Source organism: Manis pentadactyla, chromosome 1 (genome assembly GCF_030020395.1).
Source record: "Manis pentadactyla isolate mManPen7 chromosome 1, mManPen7.hap1, whole genome shotgun sequence".
NCBI lineage: Eukaryota > Metazoa > Chordata > Mammalia > Pholidota > Manidae > Manis > Manis pentadactyla.
Window position 1 is genome coordinate 114208942 of NC_080019.1, and position 6862 is coordinate 114215803.

At 49.3% G+C, this 6862-nt stretch overlaps 1 pseudogene; it reads left to right on the forward strand.

The window, feature by feature from the left end:
- The first annotated feature begins 213 nt into the window (after positions 1-213).
- On the forward strand, positions 214-6357 carry LOC118907101 (5-hydroxytryptamine receptor 3C-like; annotated as a pseudogene).
- Positions 6358-6862: the final 505 nt, after the last annotated feature.

Here is a 6862-nt window from a genome sequence, read left to right on the forward strand (position 1 = left end):
AACCCCACCCCTGCCTGGAGCCCAGAAAGCTTACCTGGACAGGGCAAAGCAAGACACCCTGTCGTGACCTCTCTGGCCACAACCTCTCACCAGGGAGTGGCCACCTGTCTTGAGCAGTATTCAAAACCAGGAACCAAGATGTGGTCTGAGCTCCTTTAAGCTCAAGGATTTGGGCGCTGGGGTGAGTCCCCAGAGAAGAGTCCAGAGAGGAGGATGGAAGGGGGTCGGGCTGCTAGGGGAGGATTCCTCCTCTGCCTCACTGTCAGCCTTCTGGTTCAAGGTAAGGTGGGGCAAGAACAGGGAAGGCTGGAGCCTGGTTCTGAAGGACATCCAGGAACTTTCCTCTGGCACCTGGAGAACATTGGGAGGTGACATGTTGAATATTTCTGCCAGAATGCTTGTGTCTTGATTTCCTTTGATGACAGAAAGATTCCCCTGATGAGCACATAGCTCTTCTCTATTCCTGCCTGCATAGGGACCTGCTAGGCTGTCCCACTGCACAGCTTCTCCAGTTCTACCTCTTCATTCACTTCCAGTGCCCCTCATCCCACTCCCCCTGTCTCTTTCTCCCTTGATACGATATCTGTAAGAAGAGTAGCCACTGATTTAAACACACCCTGAAGAAGGAAGGAAAACACCCAGAGAGGGTGGGAATCAATTAGGTACAAAGGAATGGATACTTTGCTACCATGAGGGAATATTTGTTCCTTAGTATGGGTACATAACTTAAATACTATGGTAAGAGATGGAGATGTAGAGGAGCAGGCAGAGAAAAAGGTCACACAAAGCTGGAATCGGGGCAAAGACTCTTCTTAGGTACCACCCAGATGACTCCCTGGCCATGGCCAAGAGACAACACTCACAGAGGCCTCCCTCTGTGACTGGCACATAGTAAGGTATGGTATGTGCTCGGTGATGTCACCCAAGGATCCCAGTGCTGGAAATAAGTCCCAAGATATCTGCGGACACTGAATCGGAGAAGGGCAAAATAAATGCATAGCACCCATTCAGCATACCTGCTACATGTTTCCCATGTCTATTAGTGCTGTTTTTACTTCTCTAATCTTCCTGACAAGTCAGTTCTTGCCTTCAGAAAACAGAAGTTCCTGAGCACAAGGAAGGGAAATCCATTAGAGCAGATTTCTGAGTGACCTGGACTACAAGTTTTAAGGCAGTGCAGAGCAGTGGCATGAGGGGGACCCAAGAGGCCTCTGATGGGTATGCTATACACCAAATGATGCCTTGAGTGGCTGCCGTTGCACCAAGGCCGAGTTTGCACACAGATTTGGGCAGGTTTTGCATGAGGATGAAACACAGGGAATGAGAATACAGCCTTAACTCAGCTCCCCACATCAGCTTCCACCATGTGCCTGTCAGACCAGCCCATCCTCTCCAGCACTGGCAGGAAGGCTTTGGTGTTGGGGAGTCCTGACCCTGGAAGGAGGGCTCACCTGCTCCTCCCTGGATGTCCCCTGTTTTCTCCCTCTGCAGACAGGCCCCAGCCCCATCAGTAAAGGCCCTCCAGGGTTCCTGCTCCGTACAGAAAGAGGCAACACATTCACCACCAATTGCTCCAGCTTTGGTTGTGCCATGGCCCCTGCTGTCTTCCAAGCACTGTTTGACAGAAAGCCTTCTGTCCAGCCATCAACTACAGCAGCCCCACCCATGTCAGCATCTCCTTCACCCTGTCTGCCATCCTGGACATGCTGAGACCTAGTCCCTACTTTCCACAGCTTCTAATAGGGAACAAGAATCCTCTGCCCTGTCAGCTCAACATGGTCTGGTGGTGAACAATAGGAACTCTTAAGGGGATTTTGTACCAATTAAAGGATTTTCCTATGGGATGGGGAGACATAAAGAATGCTGTAGTAATATTTTTTCAAGAAGGATTAGTGCTTGAGTCCTGTCCTTTTGGAATGTTCCAGAATAAAAAGTGGTGTATATGTCAATTAAAACCTGAATTGTTCCTAGATACAAGGGGAGACAGGTAAGAAAAAGACAATCCAGCATCTAGAACTATGCCTAACCCATGGCCAAGTCTTTTTGTACTAACAATCCTGGGTGATAATTTCTTCATCAGGGTGCACAGCTCCAGCTTCTGACATCATTCCTGTGGATGAATTTGGTGAGGCAGAGTCATCTATTCCCTTCCCACTTCCATTTATAAGTTCAGATTTGAGGAGTGACTTAAAGGGTTTCTGGTTCAAACTTCCACCCAATGTACAAACCTCTCTGGGGTTGAATAATTTCATCTAGAACTGGACCAGCCTTGGGACACAAATCTCTCTTGGCAGCTTAGGAAGGTAGAAATGGCGACCCAAGAATATGCCCAAGTGGTTGGAGGCCCGAATATCCGTGTGTTCCTGGGTCCATTGGTTTTAGGTGATGTTAAGGTCTGCCTGGAAAATAACGTCACTAAGGGGTACTGTGCCAGTGACACCTTGCTAGGTAAAGAAGGGAAGATAGGCTGTGGCTATTAGAGACACAAGTGGGAGTAAGAGGACCAGTATTTAAAGAAGAAGGGAGGGCAGGGGAGGCTGCCTGGACAAGCTCCACCATTCCCTGCCTGTTCCCCACTGTCCTGGCTGCAGATGTGGGACAATCCTTCCATCATCTGGCATTCAGGCGAGTGTATAAGCATCAGTAAACTCACTGTATCAGCTGAGAACCTGTGGCTCCCAGACAGCATTATGGAATCGTGCATGTCTGGGCTAGGCAAAGCCAGCACGAAGCCCATCTGCAAAGAACTGCCTAAGGTCAGCACAGGGACACTGTCTCAGCTAATTGACACAAAACACTATGAAAGGTAAACAGATAAGACAGAGTGACAGTAGAGAAAGAACCCACAGGAGAGCACAGTAGGGAATGACCTGGGAAGGAAGGAAAATGGCCTTTCTAAGGGCACCTGGATTCCCCACATCCCCTCTTACAAGCAGCGTGGATGGAGGCACCTCCTACCTTGGGCTCATGTCAGCAGTGAAGATCAAATCAACTACCATAGGCCCAGGCGGATGACCAGCATCTGTAACCTGGACATCTTCTGCTTCCCTTTCGACCAACTGCACCTTCACCTTCAGTTCCTTCTGCACAAGTGAGCAAGACAGCTTTGGTAGCTATTTAAGATTCAGGGGAAGATATTTAAGTGGTGTAGGTATTATTAGGGGAGGTTTTAGATCAGTATTTCTCAACTCTGGCTACCCATTAAAGCTTTCTAAAAATTCCAATAATGATGCATCACCCCCAGAAATTCCAATTTAATGTTCCAGGTGAAGCCCAGTTACTGTTACTTTTGTCTTCAAGTGATGCTAATGTGTGGGCAGGTTAAGAACTACTGCTTTAATTCCCCAAGAAAGCTAAAATTTTTTAAAAGACTGTTGCTTTAGAACATGGGTTGTGCTTGTGACACATGAGACCAACCTGACACTGAGCAGCTGCGCCTCCATAATTTTTAGCTTAAACCTTTTAACTTTAGTAACTAAGCACACCAAACCAGCAGAGCAATGTAACTGAATGGCACCAGGTGTCATGTGGTATATTTGGGTAAGTTAATCATTATAATGGGCAAGAATGTAATTACAAAATCGTCAAGCCATTCAAATGTGATTACAGTAAAACAACATCATACAACTGGGGAATCTAGATGGAAAATAGGAATGAAAAGTTCTTGACTCTCGTTTGAGTCACATCCAATATTCCCATAACAACTTAAACTCACTCTTGTTTTCAACAACAAAAAAATCAATGCTGCAGCGCACATTATAAATTGCTGGTCCTGTAACCCACTTCTGAGAAAACCTGGATGCTCTGCTTTAAAAGGACAGAGAAGAAAATTCATTGAAGAAGCTCTGTGGGGGAGGAGTCTGATCTGGGGGGCAAGAGACTTGGGAGCGCTTCCAGACTGAGCTGACCCAGACTCCCTTGCAGAGGACAGCATGCTCCTGGGCATTCCCCTCTTCACCCTAGACAGAGGACATCTGTCTGGGAGACAACAGACATGTCTCACAGCTCAGACCCAGGGAAAGTGGGAGCTCCTGGGCATCAGCAAGGCCACTGTGGGGAAAGCTGTGGTTCCTATGGCCAGGAACCTCACCTGAACCTAAGCTACTTGATGATGTAACTGGCCAGCTGCTAGGCTACTGCTTCCACACCCGTGGGCAATAAGCTATTATTGACTGAGTCACTACATAAAGAGCTCTGCCCCGTGCTCTTGGCAAAGGCAGAGATGGAGGAGGATTACAGACCTGCAGACTGTTGGATACAGATATAATTCTAGTGCTCAACCTATCACCAGGAGAACAAGTCAGGTAATAAACCCTTTCACCCCAAGAACGTTTCATTGTCATTCCTCGGTCTCACTGAATCCATAGAGAACTTGCCCGGGACTGAAACCCACTGGCAAGACACCACCCTGAAGATGTTGGTGGGCAGCATCCTACATGACCAGATCTGTTCTACGTAAGACCAGCGGTCCCTGTTTGACTTCTGATCCCAGTTTCTGTGATTTTCCTTTTGATCTAAAGCACTTTGAGGTGGAAAAAGAAGCTCCAGGGGCCAAAGCTCCTGTTCTCTGCTCCACCCTCTACCCTAACTGCCCCGAAGGAGAATACCCAGGGCCTCCCCACTCCCCACATTCCCCTGCCCCCTGCAGAGAGGAGAAGCTGGGCTGTTACCAGCATGTCTGTTCAGAATGGGGCAGACCCTGTGCTAGGGCCCAAAGGGCTCTATTTGCCCCTGAAAGTCGATAATCATTGCTTTCCCAGCAGGTTGGACACAAATGAAAATTAGAGAACAAATTGGGGGTACTTCTGTAGAGGCAGTTAGATGTATGAGTGTCTTGCCACTGGATTTCAGGCCCAGGCAAGTTCACTATGGATTCAGTGTGACCAAAGAAAGGACAGTAGAACATTCTTGGGTTCAAAGGGTTATACCCAACTTTTTTCCACACTAGAATCCCGTTCACTCAGAGCAAGTCTGCATGCAGCAAGCCAGTCTCTGGCTCTGGGCCTCTCTGCCTGCACAGCCATCCCAGTCTCTGTCCTCGGTGTGGCCACCACTCCAGCCTCTGCTCTCCTGCAGCCTTGCAGCCGTGCCACCACGTCACCCAGGACATTGGGCAGGGCTCTTTGTATAGAGTCAATAGCGATGTATTTCCCACACATGTGTAGTGAGCTACCCAACCAGGGCCAGGTGAGAATCCTGGCCACAGGAACCTTCACTTTATCCACAATGAGTTACCTAACAGGATCATCCCACAGCCAGCCCAACAGCACATCAGCAAAAATCAGATAATAAACTACACAATTTGAACCCTCTGCCATCAGTTTATTTTCCACATTCTCCACGCCCTCTCCTCCCTCCAGGTGGCCATCAGGTGCACGCCCAGCCTCTACATCATAAACCTTCTGGTGCCCAGTAGTTTTCTGGTTGCCATTGACACCCTCAGCTTCTACCTGCCAGCAGAAAGCAAGAACCGGGCCCCATTCAAGACGACACTTCTGCTGGGCTACAATAGTCTTCCTGCTCACAGTGAATGACTTACTCCCAGCCACTGGCACACCCCTCATCAGTATTGACTTTCCCTCAGTCCTGAGAATAAAAGCAAGGTTGGGGGTGGGGTGGGGAGAGGGACCAGTGGAACCAGGTCAGAGAGAACAGGGTCCTGGCAAAGAGCCCTCTGGGAACAACAGAAACAAGTCCCAGGGGGTGCCTCTGGCCCTCACACAGGCCCACCTTCTCTCCAGGTGTCTACTTCGCCCAGTGCCTGTCGCTGATGGTGTCAGCCTGCTGGAGACCATCTTCATCACCTACCTGCTGCACCTGGCCACCACCCAGCCCCCCTCCCATGCCCTGGTGGCTCCATTCCCTGCTTCTCCACTGCACCAGCCCAGGAAAATGCTGCCCCCTTGGGCCCCAGAAGGGAAGTAAGGGCCTGAGCCTCACCCCACCCACCTGCCTTGTAAGGGAGTCTGCACCGCCCACACTTTCTCTTCCAACACCTCCTCCTTCCTGTCCCCTCTTCTCCCCGGGTGACCTTCCCAGCCCATGGCTGAGACTCTGTCTCTCCATAGGTGTGAAGCAGCCCTTCAAGTTGTGGGCAAGGTGCCAGGGCCCAGAGAGGCAGAGCTCAGTGGATGCCCTGGGTCAGGAAGGGCCCAGCAGGAAGACAAGGCTAAGAAGCAGCATCTGGTTGGCCTGTGGGTGCAGTTCAGCCACATGATGGACACCCTGCTCTTCTGCCTCTACCTGCTCTTCCTGGCCACCTCCATTATCACGGTCATTGTCCTCTGAAACACCGAGGCAGACCTCCACAGCCACCGCTCCCTGCAAACCACAGCTTGGAGTTTCTCCTGGTGTTAGAGCCAGCCAGACCCAGGCCTCTTTCCCAATCTCAGCCACATACCCCCAGTGATACCATGTTCCCTCCTATAGTCCCAGAAGTCCAACACAGCCTACTGAGCAGGCTCAGTACAGCCCAAATAAGTCCCTGACTTTTCATATGTCATGGTTGTCATTCCTGCACACTTTCAGGGTTCCTTAGCCACACCTAACTTCTGACTCCCTTAGCAATGGAGGTCAGGGTCAGTGGAATCTCTACTTGATTGATTATCCCAGTAAACAACTTTCTGAGAAGCACTGGCTCTCAGCAGTCTCACTATTTATTAGAAAGCCACAAACACTGGGGTGGAGAGTCCTGTGGCAGAAGCTTCAATACTTCACCCTGCACTGATTTGATTTTAATCTGTAATCTGATTTGATTTTAAGTCTTTCAGAAAAGTTCAGAATTTTAAGATATTGAAAAATGTCTAGTTTCATTTGTAATTACTATAAAATATTTACAGTTGCAAAATGTACCCTTCATCAA